Below are 21,541 nucleotides of genomic sequence, written 5' to 3' on the forward strand. Positions count from 1 at the left end.
GAAATGTGAGTTACATATGGGCTTAAGTGGGTGTGAAAGAGAATTTTAATCAGTCAAATGCTTTTGTCTGCTTTGCAGGGTGGAGTAGGGTGTATGTGTGTCTGCATAGATGTACATGTGAGCTTCCATATGTTGCTACACGCAGCGGGGAGGCTTGTCAGGACACTTTGCACCGGCAGCTGAGAGACCAACTGCGCCGCCCAGGAGTGGGTGGCAGACCGTCATCAGCACGCAGCCCAACACACAACTGGATTGATCCCCTGTGTAATTCTCCACTGTGGTGAACGTCCTCGTCAATCAGTCCCGACCACAGACATTCTTTCAGAGGACACTGTGTGTGGACTTACTGTAAGTGCAGGCCGCAGAGGCCACACCAGGTAACAACAAGCCTGGAAAAATGCTGCATTGCAAATGTTTGTGTTTTTCATTTGAATTTGGTTTTTCGGCGGAGGGCTGAGTCAGATGGGAAATGCTGGACGCCCCCCTTCACGCCTCGGCACTTGTCTCGCAAATCCAGCCCGCCACCCCCCTCACCCACCCAGTCTTCTCTTTCCCCTTTAGCACTCTCATTTGTGTGATTTTATCTCCTTTCCCCCCCTTCTTTGCTTTTTCGTTTGTCTTCATTTCACAAGTTATCCACCAATCTCAGTGTCACCCTCATCCTCAGCCATCTCTCTCATCAACACAGAAGACTCGTCAACTCTCCCGCTTCCCTGGAGTTTCCCTCCGCCAGGCTGTCTGCAGACAAAACACATACAATGCTTTAGGAAATAATTAGCACCCAGTGAAACTCTAAAAAAACAGCTACGAGCTGCTTGAGATGTGTTTGTGGGAAGAGAAACAAATTTAAAAGTGCTTTTGCCGTTTCAGAAAGTAGACTAGTGGAATCATGTCTGCGTTGTCAGCAGCACGGCAGCAGGCGCCGCGTCTCTCACTTGCCAACTTGAAAGTGTGTTTAAAGCTGAACAGAAGTGAAAAAGCGTGACTGCTAAGACATTAGAGTGTATTCTTTTGCTGACTGTCATTAAGCAAATGTCATTTGGTCTGAGGATACTCCCTCTGGAGTTAGTCTTTTCCAATTTTCACCTAATTTCAGGTAACGACTGGCACTGCCAGTGCCGGTAAATGAATCTAATGGAGTGTGAACTGGCACCCAAGAAGACTTTGAACACAACTTTTGTACTACAAGTTTTAAGCCCATCAAGTAAAAAACTGAAGAACAGTTTTACATTTATTCAGTCAAATTTATTCAATTAAGTTTTCTGAGAAAAAAAATACACTTAATACACTCTACAGACTCACCTATAGAAATTTTAAATGAATTGCGTTGCAACACAATGTAATTCATCATGGATATATGTGACATAGATGTGACTACTCAGATAACTGAAACAAGTATTTTTTTTATCGTGTAGCTGAAGCTTATTTACTTCAGAATTAGCTATTTTTCAAGCAGCTATTTTCTCAGGAATATGGAAGTAAATTGCCTTCAGGCGATGTGGACACCCAAGTTTGTGCATACGATAATTTGAGAATGAAGTGACATTGGATTTTGAAATTGATACCATAGGTGCATCTACTAACAATCTCAGGGAATTTCGAATTTCACTGACCTCAACCTCAAGGTCAGCTTTCCTGGAAATTGTGTGAATGGAATAAATGAAGAAGGAATTCACCTAGGACTTTCAAATTACTGTAGGTGCAGCTACTAAAATCTCGGATGCTGTTGAATCTTAGTGATATTGAGCTCAAGGTCAAAGGTCAACTGTTCTTAAAATCACTTATTTTCATATTTAATAAAAATAATGGATTGCCCTTATATTGTACAATTCCACTATTTATTCATTCACACACTGGTGGAGGCAGCTACAGTTGTAGCCACAGCTGCCCTGGGGCAGACTGACAGAAGCGAGGCTGCCATATCGCGCCATCGGCCCCTCTGGCCATCACCAGAGTGGTAGGTGAAGAGTCTTGCCCAAGGACACAACGACCGAGACTGTCCGAGCCGGGGCTCGAACCGGCAACCTTCCGGTTACAAGACGAACTGCCAACTCTTTGAGCCACGATCGCCCATTTATATCAGAGGTGTATCTGCTAGGAGGCAGATACGTAACACTTTATTATTTACTTTTTATTTTAACTTTAGCAGGTTTTCTGCTAATAATTTTATTATTATTATTATTATTATTATTATTCCTTCTTGTTAAGGGCAAACATGTAATAGAAATTATAATATAACGCAGAGTCAACACAGAGTCTTGTAGACATCCCTCTATTAATATACATATGCAGCAGTGTTAGTTTCATCCAATCAAACTGTAAGATTTCTCTACATTTTGATTGTGCCCGTTCATTTTAATGCCGAAATGTCAGAAAACACATTTTAAACTCTTTGGCAAAACTCTAGTGAAATACACTGATCAGCCACAACATTAAAAGCACTCATAAGTGAATGACACTTTGTTGCTAAGTAGTGTAGCTGGATAGTGTAGTGGTGAGACCACACAACTTTGGAGCGGAAGTCAATTCCCTCCCAGTATCCAGTAAGGGTCCTGGGTAGCCCCCCCATGCCAAACACCAAGCCCTGGAATGGTGCGGCTACGTCTGCAGCTTTTCCGCAGCTCCCACATGACACAATTCACTGCGTGTTGTACTCTGTATGATTGTGTATGTGACCAATAAAGCTTGTTTCTCTCTTCTACAGTTGATGATGATTTCAGCTTCACACACACTTTAACATTGTCACAGACCAAGCACACTCTGACAGCATTGGTCTCTCACAGGAAAATAGTGCCTCCTGCCATATTGCAGAAAAACCTTTAACAAGTAAACAGACTGGTTCTTAAATAGCGTTTTTCTACTCTGAGCACTTTATACAACTAATTTATTCACCCAATCGTGTTTTCTAGGTTGTTAAGTGCTCAGTATCTAACATTCGTACACATTCACACTCCTATGGATGCATCGAAGAGCAACATGGTGTTAGTATCCTGGGATATTTGGCATGCAGACTGGAGGAGCCTGGGATCGAACCACCAACCTTCTGGTTGGTAGCTGACCTGCTCTACCGCCTAAGCTGCAGCCACCCCGAGGACAAGGAACACAACAAGAACGTGTCCTCAGATGAGAACACAGCCTACACAATATTAGGCAAGTGGTTCTAATGTTGAGCTTGATCTGTTGTGCCACTCAGTGATGCTGTTGGTCTTTCCCAGGAGAATAATGCACCCCACTGAACACTCAAGAGACACAACAAAGAGCCCAGGATTGCTCAGCCTCCAAACTCCTGCAGAATATGCTGCAACAAATTCGCACAACCACAAGTACTGCAGGACTCTCCCCAGGGGCCTCAGTGGGTACCGTGGATTACCACAATGTTAGCAAATTGTAATATTAATAAATAATAGAAACAAGAGGGGAAAGGTGATGTTCCCCACTCCAGCAAATTATTCATGATTTGTGCTTCTGTCTGGCTAAAGATGCCCAAAAGGTCACTACATTTGTCACTACATAAACACACATATAAATGGGGTTCATGAGTGAGAAAGCTGTTCAGTAAGCTGCAAAGATAAGGGATCAGATCAATTAAGCGCAGTCAATTAAAACCCTCGCCCTTGAGGCTTATACACGCCAGAGGCGTAAAGTCCATGTGAATATCTCATGCATTCAAAATAATTTTCAGACTCACCTATTGTTACTGCAGCTGTTCACAAAAACTTGTGGCATTTACTTTTTCAAACCAAGCTCAGTTTTTCAGATTTTTCAGATCTGGATAAACAGATCTGGCCAATCAGACAACAGGTGCACTCGTAGCTCAAGATATGCACAGTTACTGAATACACAGTGATATGGAAATGATAAAGTTATACCATTTTAGCTCACACTTACAGCTAGAAGTTGCTCCGGGTTAGTCGGCTCTCTGTAATGATTCCTCTGACTCTTCAGATGTGGTCCCAGCTCTGCCAACAAGAGCTCAAACAGTCCCACTGACATCCTGAAATATGTACAAAAGCAGTCAACTCCTGGATCAAACCATGAAATTCTCCCTGCCCCTGCCTTCTTATGTCAATTGAATCAACCTCGAACCTATTTCTTGTTTTTGTTGTGCGGACTGTGCACAACTTTATTTTTCAAGAACACATTTTTTCTTTATGAAATCACGAAACTTTCTGTGTGTATATATACGTCACACAAAAAGTTTGTATCCAAACATTCTGAATTTTGTGTTATTTTCACAACACGTGTTGTGAACAGATTGTTTCGCAGCAGCGTGTGAAGGCCTTCAGGCTTAAATCTGAAAATGCTACTTTCACAAACCTGCTTCCGCAAAATGGTTTAGTTCCTCATATAAAAACAGACTAGTGTTCACAAGTACATCATTTCAGTTCATGTCTAATACAATGTATGTCTTTATTAGTTACAAAGAAGATGGCTCTGCATTCAATCCGACCCAACCGTGGCAGGTAGTCGGACCATTCAGAAAGCCTGCATTCATGCATGGCCCTTAAAGTTGCATGCATAGACTCTCATACATACATACACAGTATATACAGATACAATCTCAAAAATGTGGTATGTATGGACTTAATTTCACCAGCGTATGCAAACACTCAAACTCGGCCTTTCAGGTTTCTCTTGTATACACATTCACTTAGATATAAACACACGAAACAGGAGACACTGCTGATTCAATCGACAAAAAGAAACACACATACACACATTTGCACACTTCCAGAGGCCCTCAAACAAAGCCCTTTCCATGTTTTGTCTGCAGTGTAGCTAAGTAGAATTTGCGCTAAAATAACTTCAAAGGCTCCGAAGGAGGGGCCACTTTGAGGAGTGTGGGTAATTAGGGCTGTGGAAGCAAGAGAAAAAAGAGAAAGGGAGAAGATGAGTGAAAAGGTGGAGGTGGTGGTGGTGGTTGGGGGGGATCCTCTCAGCCACAATGGATGAATAGGAAGGAGACACGGTTTGGAGAGAGACCACAGTGGGGACTAGCAGCGCTTGGTGATAACACTTGAGCGCGCACATACATAAATATGCGCATGTATACAGATCGACGGAGTGATAGCGCGCCACGAGGCAGGAAATTTTGGCTGTGGAATTGAGTCCCAGTTGTAAACACGACGCCGGATATGCTGACACAAGTCATGCAATCAAGAGGAGACAGACAGACAAACAGTGTTGTAGACCAAAAGCAGACATTTCTCTCTCTCTCACTACTACACTCACGCAAAGTGCTCCTAATGGCAGCAGTGTGTGTTTTTTTTCCCGGCCGAGCCACCAGTCCACCGGGCCATCACAAGAGCCCTCGCCACCAGCTAATGCACTGCTATTTATAGCTCGTAAACAACATTAAACATGTTGAGATTGACCTGCATCGCCACCAGTACAAACAGAGCCAGACTGCAAGAACAAAAGTTAAGCTCTGTGCTTTTCTCCTTTTCTTATTTGAAATAACTCCTATATTCAGGTTCTGCCTGCTAGAACCTAAAAATATAATCAGTGCCTCAGTAAACAATGCAACTGGAGAGAATGGAGAAGTGAAGCTTGAGAAGGAAAGGGAGGAAAGGGAATCAGTGTGTGTGTGTGTGTGTGTGTGTGTGTGTGTGTGTGTGTGTGTGTGTGTGTGTGTGTGTGTGTGTGTGTGCGTGTGTGTGCGTGAGGAAGGACAAAGTGGATACAGAGAGAGGTGTTAGAGTGCCCTCTATTGACTGAACTAGGTTGTAACAGCCTACTATCTCTCTCTTACACGCACACACACACACACACACACACACAGACACACACACACACACACGAGAGAGAGCAGAGTGTTAAGTTACTGCTTAGTCTGCATGCATGCACACACACACGCACACACTCACACGTGCACACGCACAGAACAGCAACCTCGATTAAACACATACAACAAGACTGGAGCATTAAGACTATGATACAAGGAGGATTGTGTGTGTGTGTGCGTGTGTGCGTGTGTGTGTGCACTCTTGCATGTTATTCGGACCGTCAGCCGTTCTGCAGATCTCTGGGTCCCCTGCTGAGCTGCAGCTGCCTGAGTGACATGTGCTGGTTGAGCTGCAAAGCCTTTTCAACTAAAATCAGTTATCCTCACCCACCCAACCACAGACACACACACACACACACACACACACAAATATATACGATGTCCATCTGCAACTGTTTTGACATCAAATCCGTTGTATGTTGATGCTGCATCCAGCAGTTTCCCTTTCGGCTCAGAGGAGTGTCGGACGGTGTGATGGATGACGTCAGCTGCCAAGGACTCACTTCTTGTTTTGTTGTTGTGTTTCTTAAGCATCGATCACCGTGGCTTGCCCTGCTCCACCGACATCTGATTTTCAACCCCAGCTGTCATGGCTTGTGATTTTTAAGTCTTGTCACTTAACTGAAAATTGCCTCAGACTAGCTTTGAGGCAGCAACGTAGCGCCTTAAATCCCTTATCACTTTTTTTTAAATGACCCACAAACACCTCATTGTGTCTTTGCAGAGTTGCCACATGGGGACTCCTCAGCACAGATGATGTGCTCTGATCTAAGTCACTAACGCAATCAATAAAAGCCTAATACTAACTAGTCAATAATGTTGTGCAAGACTTTGCTATTGATCCGATACCAAGTAAATATCGGGTATCCTATAAAGAGAGCTTATGTACAGGGAGCAACGTGATTTAAGAGATTCAACTTTATTTATACAAGGCCAAATCACAACAACAGTTGCCTCAAGGCACTTTTTATTGTAAGGTAGACCCTACAATAATAGATACAGAGAAAACCAAACAATCATATGACCCCTTATAAGTAAGCAGTCTGGCAAAAGTGGGAAGGAAAAACTCTCTTTTAACAGGAAGAAACCTCCAACAGAACGAGCCTCAGGGAGGGGCAGCACTGGTATCTATACTGTCGATATATGGATCAAGCTGCCCACCTCTACTAATGCATTCAGTCGACAGCCTTTTTTGCTAAATAATGACCCTGTGCCAACACTTACAGCGATCCACACATCTTTGCCATGTGCCATGTGATTCTGGAAACTCTCCACACAGCCCTTTAAATCTTTCAAATTTGTGGTGTGCTTTTTTCTCAAGAGTTTCAAGTTCAATACTTTTCTGTCGTTTGAGGAAACTGTCGACAAGGCCTCTCTGATACCACCGTGTTTGTACATGTGCGGCAAAAGCAGCATGTCAGCAGCAGCACCACCAAACTGAAGTGCGGTCACCCATGTCGACAAGAACTCAGATCCTAGTATAAAGTTACTGTAGGTACATGTGTAAAAGAAAAAAAATGGAGGAAAAAAAATCCCCTCAAGCCGTACTTATGCACGGGAAGTGATTAGAGATGGACAAAAAGACCAAACTCCTGTACACTGCTATGGCAGGTAGTACGAGTCACTGGGGAAGCACAAAGCAGCTCTGGGGTTAGCGTTTGAGTTTGCTTCACTTAAAAACAGACATCAATAATAATAGTTTTATCATTTAAAATATGTTTTGAACAACTTGTGGCTTGTACATAAAAATAAATGAATAATATAAACAAGAAACACAAAAGAAAGAAGAAGCCAATAATCTAGAACCAAATCTCTGAAAACTGCCTGATCTACAGTGCTCTTCCATAAGGTGATGGGTTGCTCTGTCAGAGCTCTACAGCTGTGAGCCCAAACATCAAGTGAGCCCCGATGAGTCTGAGGCCCGACTCCAGGCTAAGAGTCTTTGGAATCCTCAATCGTGAGGATGTGCAGCAGAAATGACTTGAGAAGGTTGAGAAGCTCCCTTATTTGAGAGGCAGTCCAACTGAGAGGATAACCTGGGCTGCAAATAGCACACGGCCTGGTTGGGAACACCTCATCGACCCACTAACAGAAGATGGAAGCTGGTGAGAGGGATATCTGTGCAGCTCTGCTTGTATTGGTGCCTCTGCAACCCTGACAGGGAAAATGGCAACTTTAGTGTCCTTTTTTGGTTGTATGTTTGGTCATAACTTACAAAATGAACATCTCGTTTGCATTTAATATGATATGAAACTAGCACTTCAAAGCTAGTGAGTAAAATATTTATTGATGTCAGAGTTGTTTTTTTATTTTTTTAAAGACATCTACACAATCAGACTTCTGGTGAGGTGAAGAGCATCTTAGAAACTGCAGTTTCCCAAAAACACTCTGGTGCAATTTTGCCTAAAGCGCTTCTGTCTTCGCGTTGCTAATTGATTCTTTCTCACCAACCTGGGGAAATGTTCTGTTAGATTCACAGATATCACCTGTACAAACAAACAGACAGGTGGCGTCATCTGGATGACGAGATGACCGCGAGACAGGGAGTCTGGCTCCTAGGAATGATGGTTGGGGGGGGTAATCTGCTGTCACATCTAGAACACACACATATAGACCTGTTATGTAACTGCAGTGCAGCCTGAAAACCTGCGACTCTTCTCACTTAGCTAACCGGAGCGACAGCTACTGTGATTGCTGACTTTGATGTCTGGCAAGACAAAAGTAATTGCAGCTGTTCAGACCCCGTGTTGTGACTCTACAGTGGTTCTGATCCACAAGGCTCCGTGGTTTGCCGTTTTTGATTTAATTCTGAAAACTGGAACGAGCTGCATCTGTTTTTGTCCGACAGCGGTAACGACAGGCGCTCTGAGCTTGTCACGGCTGTGCGCTGGGCTTCAGTTCTGTGAAATACCTTTATGTCATTTCCCCTGCTCTTCCCCATCTGTCCCCACCGCTCTACATATAGACGTCTTTCACTTGTCTCACAAAGGTTCAGTTTCTTTTCTTCAGTCTTTTTCCTTCTCATTATTTTCTCCCTTCCCTCTCTGTTGCTGTTTCCTGACTCTCTCTGTGTCTTTGATGTTAGTGGACCACTGACACAGACCCACTCTGGACTCAGCACCGCTTGAATGTTAATGGCATTTTAGCATTTTGCGTACAAATGCTACATATTTATGTCAGCGAACAGAGTCATGGGTCATCCATGTATTCGTGTTCTGCTCCTCGTGTCGAGGAATATTCCTGGTGTCTTCTTTAAAAAACAAAAGAAAATGTTCATGTCTTCATTTGTATTTTACCCAACACACATCTATTGACAAGCTGTATGTGATATAGCATCTTCAGCTACTCTAATACAGGAGTTCATTAAGTCTGCTGTAAAAGGTGATGTTCAAAGCCCAGAGGATTAGTGGATTTACACTGAACATTCAAAGAAGCAGACTAAGCAAACAATGGAAAAACCCTAAAACTGAGGGGGCTGTAGTGCTATTCCTATGTTGTTGAGTAAATTTTTTTCTGGCGTGGCATGGATGCAAAACCCTTTAGAGAGAAAGGTCACTATAAATCAATACAAAGTTCTTAGAGACAGCCACAGTACAGCTGAATATCTGTGCAAGATTTCTGACTGACCTGTTTGACAGCACTTCTGACCGACATCAAATTAAGGAATATCATTTCAAATGGTGTTTTATCTCTCCAGCAGAGTTTCAGAAACTATGAGAATCAATGCCAAGGAGCATTTCTGGCAGCACTTGGTATCCCAACCGCTAACTAATGCCTCTCTTCAACTAGCACCTACTTTGCTAGACTCAACTTTTTAGGGTTTTTTAGGGCCTACCATTTGGACGTAGTACTTTTTACCCCTGAGCTGTAAAAGGGAGATGGGACAATGTTGCCACCTAGCCAGATCAGCAACAAATTTTGACTTCGGCCTCAAAGTAAAAGTCATAAGTCAAGTTTTTTTGAATGGGATAACTCAAAAATGAGGCTGTGTAGGGTTTTCAAATTCATCCTAGAGCTAGTTTGAATCCCTGTGAGGTCAAGGTATTTTTAGTATCTAAGTTTAACTTAAAAATGTGACATCAATAGACTGCACGCATCGGATTGCCCTGTGAGTGACATCATTGGATGGGGTCCTTTACAAGAATCAAACCCACCATTTTTTAAACCTGGCAACAAGCGAAATGGCCACACACAAACCAACGTCGAACGACAAAGTGCAGATGTTTTTGTGCTTGGTGGTTGACAACAGAATCCAGAGGGAGCTAGATGGAGTGATCCAAAATGTGAAACTGTACCACAAAGTCTCCAAGCACCATTTATTTGTGCCATATATACAAATGGCATCATGGCACTTTGCGGCTGCCTTACTATAATGGCCCCACCCACAGTGGGTGATACTCAGTTGTAATGGAAAATGACCAAGTAGACCAGTAGAGCTGAGTTGAGTCGAGCCAAATAGGTAATAGTGGAAAACAGGCATGAAATGTTGGTTTTTCCCATTATTTATCTCCAGTCTGTAGCCAGCATCCTTGACGGTTGTGCGCAAGGAATGGGTAACCTGTAAATCTGTAAAGGGCCCTAGTTATGCCGAACAATATTTACAGGCTTTGGAAACAACACTAACATAATGCTGTCATCCAGATAACTTCTGTTTTTTCCAAGGAAAACCTTCATTATTTCAGCAAGACGCTGTCCAAACCACACACTGTGCATGTATTCCAACAGCATGACTCTGTAGTCAGAGAGTCCAGGTGGTAAACTGCTGTCCAGACCTGTCACCCACTGAAAACATTTGGATCGTGGTGAACCAAAAAATACGACACAGGAGGCCCCGAACTGTTTATGAGCTGAAATTCTATATCAAGCAACGATGGGAAAACAAGACGAGTAATCTCTTCAGTTCGCAGATACTTGTAGGATGTTTTTTTTAGAAACAAAGAATTTACGCAACACAGTTCTGAAACATGGTTATTTGTGAACAAACCCGGGACGTTCTGTCAAAAAAACAGAAAGATTCTGTCCCAATACTTTGAAAACTTAACAAAATCCACATTGCCTGCATGTGTTCTCTCACCACTTTCTCTATTTATGCTCCTACACTGTGGATAAGTCTTAGTAATGCTTTAATTTCTGCATGGGGATCATTGTGTTTAATATGTTTAAGCTCTAAAATAAGTAAACACCTGACCCTTGACAATTACGTAAGCACCGTAATATTCGTCCAAGTGTTTATTTTTTGATGGAGCCGTGCTGTTGGATTTGACATCTTCCACATGTGTCTGTGCTCAGTCCAGTTCCCAGGTCTTTGGAAGGTGGAAAACTCTGGAACACACTGTGGGTCATAGCCGCGTCCAACTTTCCCTCCCCAGGTCTCCACTCAAGAGACCGGAGCAGAAGTTTACTCTGTGTCCGACACATCGAACAGAAAGCACACTTGGACGTGGATGTGAGATCATAGCACATTTGTCTTGCTTGACATCCATCGGTGATTTGTCCACAGTGTAGCCGGTGCCATTGCATTTACAATCCTCTCTTTTCTTTTTCCTTTGTGTCCCCCTTAGCTCCTCTCATTCCGTCTTTCCTTCACTTCCTCCCTGTCGGAACCCCAATGCAAAGCATCGCCTTTTAATGTGGCAAGCTCTAAGAGAAAAAAAAGAAGTTATTTTCATGCCATTAGGAGAGCGGCTGTTTTCCCCTCATTTCCACACAAACGGTCGATGGCGTGGTGCCACAGCCAATGCCAGTCTTTGTAGCTCTTCCAGGTGGGTGATTTATGCGTGGCGCTGAGCCCCCAATGCGCCACCGAGCCTCTGTCGCCTCCCTTCTGCCAGGCTTGGCCCCTGCTGGGATATAAATCCTTCTCAGACGCCATGGCCAACGCCAGCGAGCAAACAAACTTTTTTCTCCCCTCTTGTTTTCTTTTCTTGGAAATACACCCTCTGTGTTTTCTTTAACTCGAGCAATGAATTGATTTTATCTTCCAGTTTATGCCCATCTTTCCTTTTTTTGATTCATCAATTCCTTTTGGCACGAATATTAAGCAGGGACTTCTCGCATACCAGGACAGAAAATTTAATTAGAAGAAGAAATTTTAGTTAGCGTATTGTCTGTCTTGTCTTAATGTTGGTTTAAAATGGAGCACTGTAACAAAAAATAATTTCCCCCAGGGATCAATAAAGTATTCTGATTCTGATTCTGATTCTGAAAAACAGAAGCCACTTTGATTGATTTTTCAGTGTTAATCCAAAACATATTTCAGGACTGAAAGTGCTGCTAGCTGATGCTGTATTCTTATCATTTAGATTTGACCATGGAATATAAACTCTGAAAATCTGATTTTCCACCAGCATTTTATACTTGTCGATACAGAAACGCATTCGAAACAATTAATATTAATGGAATATGCCATTTGCAAATATAATCAGCACTTTTTACATTTGCAAACCTCACTTCAGTTGGATAAACATTACAATGCTACCTCCAAAAGCAGCCTAATTAGTTGGACGACCTTTTGTAGTTTTGAAGAATAATTCAGAGGGAGTAATCAGAGATTTCATTCGTTTTAAGGTGGAGTGTTTAGTTTCAAACCTGAGGAAAGGGCTCAGTCATTAAATAAGTTAAAGAACTATTTGTGGCAAAGCAGATAAAATGAGAAACACGCACAACTTTATTTCAGTCTCTTAATCACATAGAGGCCATCTACCAAATCATCAAGCATTTAAAGTAACATTACTGGAAAAATCACACTGCCACTCCATAGACCTGTTAACAGAGTTGTTTCATATTAAACTTATAGAGTAAAAACCCTCCTTTCTTATGCACAGAGCATCATGTACCCCAATTTTGCAAGTTTGTAGTCCTTCACATGCCATTCATATCAATATCCTTAGAATGCGCACTGACATTTTTTGCTACTGGAAAGCACGCAAAGCCTCCTTGAAAATAACTTGTTTTTCCAGCTAACTTCACCATTTGCTCCCTCGTTCTTCCTGTTCTTGTACAACCTCTCTGTCCCCTCTCTCTCGCTTTCCATCTTCCTCACTCAACTAGAAAACGAAAAAATATATAATCTTATAATGATTATAAAACGGGTCTAAACTTGCCTGTGCTTAAATCATTCTCCAAAATGATGAACATCAGTGTTTTGGATAGCTGCCCCAAACACTGTGTTTAAATCACTGAAAACAGTCACTCCCGAGCACCTCTTCAGCAATATATCTTCTGGAGGATTGCTCCCCCCATCCTCACACCAGGACAAATGTGCAGGCAGATCTAGGTACTTTCTACTTGTATGGGTTAATGGTGACGCTTTTTGCAATGTGAAAGACAAGGCAATGTTTAGTGCTAATTAGCTAAAGTTAGCTAGCTAAATAATACTAATCATTAGTTTCATAGATGTTTTAGTGAGCTTTCTGAAGCAGTAGTGAGAAAGCGGCAAAATAACAGATAAACCTTGACTAGAAATGTATTGCAAATGTCTTGTATTCTCAATCATCCAGGTAAGTAAATCTCCAAAAGTTGATTCTGTTCACCTGGACGTAGCGTTTTGTCCCACTGAAAACGCATCCAGATGAACAGAATCAACTTTTGGAGACTTGAATAGAAATTTATAGAATACCAAAGGTGACAGCTATCACACCTTATCAGCTCTGTAACCTTTTTTATGTACAGTAAAAGGACAAATTGCAGGAAAGAATTTTAAAACCATATTTGGGGGCAAATTCACAAAATTTTACATTTCGTTTTTAATCAAAATCCACTTTGTACTTGCACGTTTGTATGTCCCAGTGACCACAACAAATTTAAAATTATGGCTTGGTGTGATGTGGCTGCTGTGGTTGAGTAACAAGGCTATACCAACCCTTGGCTGGCAGTTGTTAACAAACTAAGTGGCTTGTTGGTGGATCCATTTCACCAGCCTTGTTTTTGTCCCACAGGTGGGTGTTAACATGCTTTCACAAGAAAACTATGAATAATCAAGTTTGTTGTGGTTGCAAATCATACTGAAATGATTATACGTAGCTCGATCATCTGATTCATATGATGACATACTGCAGAACTGAGAATAGCAAATTAAATGAAATTAAATGTCTATTATTCTCCTTTCAGTGCTTTTCCAGAACAAATCTGACAAAAGGTGTTGGCATGAGAAGAAGTAAAAAGCAAGGCTAATTGTTTCAAGGTTGTCTGATTTTTACCCAAAGGGTCAGCCACACTCACTTTGTCCATTCTATGACTGCCACAGATGTTGATGTGCTATTTTAGGGTTTTTTTGTAACCTGTAAAGAAGAAGAAGAAAAAAACCCCAAAATGATCAACTACTAATACGCTCACGCTCATGAAATAAAGATCAGGGGTTGAATCTGTTTTGCCTTTGTTTTCATAGCCTGAGTGAACTGTGCAAAGTGCTGCGCTGTAAGTTTAATGATATTTATGACCTCACACTCACACATCTGTCTCCAGCTGTCACATGCGTCTGTGAAGACATGCAAGCTTGCTACACAGTGACATACAAATGCGCACGCACAGACACACTCCCACACAGACCTAAGCACCAACAAACACACACACACACACACACCAGCCGATGCAATATGCATGCTGGCATAATAAATAGAGATGGGAAGTGGTGCTGCTGCAGACAGGCTCTCAGAGAGAGAGGGAGCGATATCAGGACAGACTTGAAAGAAGGTCAGAGGGTGGAAGAGTGCAGGAAAACTGCAAAAAAAAAGTGTTTTGGACAAAAAGAAGTGGCTGGTGTTTTGCACTACAGAATAATAAATGGATATATGTGCGTGCGCGCGCGTGTGTGTATTTCGCTCAGTGGGACCAGATGAAGTATTCCTCAGTGTCCGTGGCAATCGACCAGAGCAGCGCAGCTCCAATGATGGATACCACCGCACTAATCGCTCCTCCGATGCCTTCTGTTTCTCTCACACATACTTTGCTTCACTCTCACTCATTCATTTATCTCTCTCCTTTTTTTTCCTCCCTCGGTCTCAGTCCCCTCACTCTCTCCCCCAGCTCTCCCAACACTGCGGCACACAAACAGAAACAAATCACAGATTTAATGAAATTAAGTTAGGAGGGAGGCCCGCCGGAGGGGGCGTTCGTTTCACATCTCCTGACAGCTGCCGCAGTGGCGCACCTCAGCCACCTGACTGAATCTATGGCCCCAGATGACTCCTCCAAAAGAAAGTTTCAGACCCACTCGTCTGTTCGCACACGGAAAACTGCATCCAGGCACGTAGCTTGCAGAAATTGCCCTTTGGGGAGGATAAATCATTAAGGCGGTGGTTTCCAAAATGGAGGCCTGGGACCAGAAGAGGTCCTTGAGAGGGGATCTACAACCTTCACTGTGAATATTCTGGAATTTGACAGACATGTAAAGGAAACTGAGTCCTAGCAAGTGACTTTCCTTTTTATTAAACATCTTTTTTTTTCATATACCTTTTGAACATGGGCAAAAAAATCAATCTGTTTAATATCAAAATTTGCATACCTAATTTAAATGTAGTCACTATCCCCTTTGTGCAGTTGTCCACTGTTCCCAGCACTCCTGCTATTTTCAGCATGCCCACTCAGAGTTATTAAAGCAGTGACACATCAACTTAAATGTCAATTTTGGAAAATGAGCCAGTCTTTTCTCTTAGATTTCTCCGGAAGTTATAATAGAGTCAAAACCATGTTACACACCTCCATGAAGGTCACCCTCCCCACCTGATGCTTTCTCCTCAGGCTTAGACAGTGCAGCTCTTACTCTGAATACTCTTTTTCTGTTTTACTGGATCACAGTCAGAAGCACAATCTGGTATCCTTTATAATGTTCTTCCTATATCCACGATCAACGTTGCAACTGACCAGTGTCATTGTCTGAGGATTCGATTAACATTAGCCAAGAAGTTAGCTAATGTCATTAAAAGCTATCCCTTGCAAACCAACACGAAGAACTTAAATTTGGATAAAAGCAAACCTGAATTTGAATTCAGGTTTACAGATTTAAGATTAAAAATGCTCCAAGAGACATCAGGAACAGATAAACAGTGAAGAAGTCTAATGATCAAAGTAGTGGATGAAGCCTAGCACTTTTTGTATGAAAGGTTTGCACCTTGTACGTTGCATCAGACCTTTCTTTAAGGGCAACCAGGCTGTTGTGGTTCTTGGCCTAACTAAAACCAAGGAAATGCGATGCTTATTAAAGAAAAACAGACACCAAACCAACTGGGAAATACTTTATGACATGAAGTGGGTGATTCCTGATGCAAAATCTCAACAGCCTTACATTAGCTTATCAGAAAGGTATAGGAACAACTAGTATATAGAGTAAATGAATAAAATAATGCTACAAAAGTTGAGCACAAATAGCGGCTGGATAAGTTATAAAGCAGGCAGCGTCATTGAATTCTATGTTGCGTATGGATAATGATATTTCCTCTCCCCACTGTCAGCACCAGCTGTCCTTGACTGGAACATACTCAGTCCAACATCCAATCTGTTATTGAAGCAAAGCACAGAAGTAATATGTGCTCCTGCCTTGAAGATTTGCCACAGATTCATCACTATATCATATTGAGTAGCAGCGCATATCTGCTGGGTGGGACGCATTTAGCTAAATGGTAATCTGTGGTGCAGCAGGCCCTGATAGGGAAAAGTGTGGGAACCACTGCAGTGAATCTCCAGCAGACATACTTTTAAACAGATTGTGAAAGTGTCCTTTCAGGAATGATACACCGGGGTGTGCTTGCATGCGGTTTCTTAAGCGTATCCTCGCAGCACAAAGGCCCACAGTTCCTACAGGACCCCCGGGTTCTAACTGGACATGCATGCTGACAGGGGAGAGATGGAGGAGGCGGGAGGAGCAGAGCAGGACAGCGGGTGTTGGGGGCAGAGTGGTCTCTTCTGATCCCCTACTTTGTTTTGGAACCACTCGAAAGCGCTTGCTTGAACAAATACACACTTCTCCAACCCACTAGCTTATTTAAGACACCTTCCCCCTTCCTCCCTCATCCCTCTATCCTCAGACCCCATAGAGGGCCTGTCACCGGCACTGTTTTTATTCTTTTTTCTTAAGACTACTCTGTTTGTTTTCCAAAATAAAAGGCTCATTGAGTTGTGCGGTAAATGTGAGTATGTGTGTTGGTAGTCGTTTTTGCTCTTGCTAGTAGAACCTTAATGACCTGAGTTTCACTTTGCCCAGCTGTCTCCACTCTGCATCAGCATTTAATCTGCACAAAGGCTACAAGACCACCCCAATGGGTCACACCGCAGAAGCACACACACACAAACGTACATATTTTGCTCACCAGGTAATTATGAATCGAGGGACAGAGCAGAACAGTCATCCTTTCCTCCCCCTCCTCCCATCCCTCCTCTGTCTTTACTTCACTGTTTCCCTAAGTCTATTCCCAAGGTTGAACACGGAAGCAATAAGTGTGTGCATGTGTGTGTGTGTGTGGGGTGGGGTGGTTCAAAGCGAACTTTGTGAATTATGAGGAGTACAGGAGGCTGCGCTGCAACTTAAACAGCTGAGTTAGCAGATGGGAGACAATGCACCTGAGGGAGACAGCGGGGAGAGAAATGAAGGCCTGGAGATCAAATCAAGACCTCGAGAATCTCATTCGAAGAGCAGAGGAAGTGCAACGCACAGGGTGATACGTAACTGCAAAACAAGACGCGTGGAGGGAGGTGGAAAAAAAACACAACTCGGTGATATTTGATGTCCTCCGGATATTGTTCTGAGCTGTTTTTATAAAGCCAAAGTGTGCTGTTGGGTTAAGTGTGCATCCACACTGCAAGAAACCCAAACCAATGTTATCAAAGCCAAAACATGCAGGCCAGAGGCCCTTAGCACACAGAGCAATGAAAATGCTCTCAGTGACACACCCTGTTAGTCTACAGGCCCTACAAAACTAGGTTGTTTCTTTTTATCTTCATTTATCTGAAAAATAACAGCTGTTCATTTTTGTTTTCTGTACTGTAAGTGCTATTAACAAAAAAGCATGCATATCAAATAACATGAGGCTAAATTAATGCTCCAGTGAGTCAATCGTGCCAACCTTAACCCATAGACGAGCCTGTCAGTCCAGACATAGAGCAAAGTTGTAAAGTTTAGCGGAGCAGGTAGCGTTAGTGCCAGTGTTGGGCAAGTTACTTTGAAAAAGTAATTAATTATAGTTACTAGTTACTTCCTCAAAAAAGTAATAGAGTTAGTAACTGAGTTACAAGATTCTAAAAGTAATTAATTACTTGAAAAGTAACTATTGCATTACTTAAAAAAAAAAAAAAAAAAAAAAAAACAAGCCTCTGGGGTCCAGGGTATAATTGGCCATTTTAACCACTTTTGATTTTTCCCTCAACATTTCACCTTTAAAAACTATTTACTTTGCCTTGCTTGGTATCTTGGTATTCTTTTCAGCACAACCTCACGCGTCTGAATTTACAGTTATGTTTTCATTTTGACATACTGTATTAACACAATTGATCTAAAATCAGACAAAAAACATCAAATTCGAGTAGAAAAAGGGATATTTTCACTGTAACAACCACAAACATGTTCATTGAATCATATTTCATAACCTTAAATGCAAATATAAATTGTGAATTTTAAAATCATATGCACAAGTTTTGCAAGGAACAAGTTATTTGCAACCAATGTCATGTCTATTATTTTTTGATTGGTTGACATGGTGCATTTTTCCACCAACACGAACGGACGTTTTTTTGTTTTGTTTTTTTATTATTTGCTCATAAGCAGAGAGTGCTTGCTTGCGCTGTCCTTAGCAAACGTGAATAAAATACTGAGGAAAAAACACAGCGTATATATTGTTTATCATGACTCTGGTTTTACGTGGCCCATCAACACAATTTAAAAACTGATATATATCACCTTGTTGCTTTGTGATCTTGAAGTGGTCATGTGATTGGCTTACCACGACTACTATATTCTTCCTCAGTCAAACAGCAGCACTCATGCGATTGTTTTCCCCCTAGTTCAAGGGTGTTGTGCCAAAAAGTGATCGTCTGCCAGAAAGTAATTGCCGCCCGCAGGAGCGCGCGCAGCTGCTTAAAGCTGTAGCGCCCAGATTACTTACAGCTACTTCTGTGCAACTGATATAAGCGACGGTTGGTCTGTTTGTTGAAAAATAGTAACGCAACCGCACCGCATTTTCTTGTTAGTAACGGTAACAGCGTTGTAACGATAGGAATAGTAATTAGTTAGATTACTCGTTACTGAAAAAAGTAACGCCGTTACTTGCAACGCTGTTATTCCCATCACTGGTTAGCGCAAATGCTCGGAGAGCAACAAAAAGCAGAGAAGCAAAAGGAAAAGTGAAAAACGAATCAGTAAATTTCAATGAAGAATTAAGTCCTCAACAGTTTGCCCATCTCCAGTGATTTGCTCAACAATAAAATAAAGCCCGACTGGAAACTGAATGCTGTTAGCATTAGTTAGCTGTCTTTATTCAGACATTAAGTGGGTAGATAAACCAAGGATGCTGTTTAGTAATTACCAATGGCCTACAGCTAAAAGGCTGTTTTAAACCTCTTCGTCGGCCCTTCTGTGAAGAGTTTGGATATTCTACTGTATCTGTGCCTGCGGCCCATAAGTGTATTCAGTTTGTAGGTGTGGTCATGAACTGTGATGCACTAAAATTTTGCCCTATGTCACCTCTGATGTGAACTTTAGAAACAAGGAGAAAGAACTGCTTAATCTAAAAGGGATAGGAGTAAGAGTTTAAACGCTCTTACCTGAGACCAACTCTAACACCTCAGCTGTGGCGGTGATGAGACAGCATACAGGGATGAGGTCCAGAGTACGGACAACAACTTGGTCTACAACACTTCTAAGACCAAAGAACTGAATGTTGACTTCGGGAAGTCCAACCTGCAGCCCAACTGCATAAATGGGGAGTGCGTGGAGAGGGTGTCCAGCTTCAGATTCCTGGGTTTGCACACAGACGACATTTCCAACGGAACTCCAATACATCAGAGGTCGTCAGGAAGGCCCAGCATGGTCTCAAATTTCTGTGGATCCTCAGGAAGAATTTACTGATATGGTTGCAGCTGGTTAAAAAGTTTGAACAAAGTCAAAACATCCCAGGTAGAATATAGTTTTGGTTTTGTTATGTGGGGACATTTTGCAGCTTAAGTTACTTTAGTTGTTGTTTAGTAAGTGTTGAATAGTCATTTTAGAGTTTTACTTAAAATTGTCATGGAAAACAAAACCTTGGCTGGTTTTGTGCCTGCGTTTTACCTCTGTGTCGCAACTATTGCACTATAATGCTACTGCTTGCACCGCGTTTCAGCAGATTCGGACTATTAGGAAGTGTGACATCATTGACAGAGACTCATTGGAAAAGGATGAAAACTTGCCTTCATTTGCTTATACTTACAAATGCTGCTACCTGCAGTTTGCAAGCATCAATACAACAATGTTCAGTATTTTTTCTATATCGTTAGAAATATAATTATAGCTGATTTTGAAATATCATGATATGATTTGGAGGTTGTATCATCCATTCCTAGTGCCTCTTGGGAATGTTATGGCCACACATACATGCATGGAAATGACAAAAAGAGAGGAACAACCGGAGGGAAGTAACTTTACCATTAAGGGACTCTTCTTGGTCATCAGTCAGTGCATTCTGTTCTGTTTTGGATCATTTCAAAAACATTTGGCTTCTCTATCTCCAACCCAAACAGAGGCCATCAAGTCATATTTCATGGGGAACTAGCTCATACAGAGAATGTCCTCTTGGCTGTATTAGTTATTTCAGCAAGTGTCCAATAATGACATGTGTTTATGTTTAAGTTGCAAAGACCTCTAGCAGCTGTAGTTATGACTGTTTTTCCACCGGGAGTCGAAGAGGAGTGTCCCTGTTACGGATCCATGAAGTTCAATAGGAGGTGGGATAAGTCAGCGAAACATGGGAATTCATCAAAGAGACAACACTAGTTTGTTTTCTTTACTACAAATAATGACTGTTGGATATTCAAATTCAAATTCAAATTTTATTTGTCACACACACACAACCATACACAGTATGAAATGGGGGTGAAATGCTTGTAGCTGTACAATGCCCGACCATTAAATGGCAGAAGAAAAGTTTTTCAATATTTACAATTTACAGTTTACTACAAAATTTACAAATTAACTTAGGAATTTACAGTAAATACTTGTATTTACTGTATTATAGGATACTTGTAACTATCATTTTTACTTAAGTTTATCAGTAGATAAAGTAAATACTTTATCTACTGATAAAGGTTTAGTAATCTTAACAGCGCTATTGTTGTAGTCCCACCCTAGCCAAGTCGTTTTTGTTACCATATTTCTAATGAAATCCTGGAAGGAAATATTTTAATCTTCCCACTTGGTCAATTGTTGACAACTGTTTTCTGCTAAGAATGTTATGAAAGCCCCTCACACCTCTATTCTCAGAGGCAGGGTGTCTGACTTTCTGGAGTGATTGGAAGCACAGTTTCAAGTTTACCGCGTCCCCGAGGATCCCATTCACAACCAGATACAAGTAACACTCAAAGGCAGTGGTCAGACTGCCCTTAGGTTAGCCCAAGTTGAGATTTGTGTGGTGGAGGAAGTCTTGTCCAATGATGCTGCAGCAAAGAGAACACACTGTAGGCAAAATGGGGACTCTGTCTGTCTTCAGGACAGAGTGGTTTCGGGGAGCTGTAAATATTGTTGAGCTCTATGGATTCTTATGTGTAACAGCTGCTAAGTCTCTGGAAAGACATGCT

At 41.9% G+C, this 21,541-nt stretch overlaps 1 long non-coding RNA gene across 1 annotated transcript; it reads right to left on the reverse strand.

The window, feature by feature from the left end:
• Nucleotides 1-202: 202 nt before the first annotated feature.
• LOC146693382 (uncharacterized) lies at nucleotides 203-5,312 on the reverse strand. The gene is made up of 3 exons (XR_014923856.1): nucleotides 5,233-5,312; nucleotides 3,889-3,994; nucleotides 203-738 (listed from the first exon to the last, which is right to left on the reverse strand). It is a non-coding gene; the product is annotated as an uncharacterized LOC146693382 (long non-coding RNA).
• Nucleotides 5,313-21,541: the final 16,229 nt, after the last annotated feature.

This window comes from Copadichromis virginalis, linkage group LG14 (genome assembly GCF_057382275.1).
Source record: "Copadichromis virginalis isolate Kocher_CV1m ecotype Utaka linkage group LG14, C_Virginalis_male_GT1.1, whole genome shotgun sequence".
NCBI lineage: Eukaryota > Metazoa > Chordata > Actinopteri > Cichliformes > Cichlidae > Copadichromis > Copadichromis virginalis.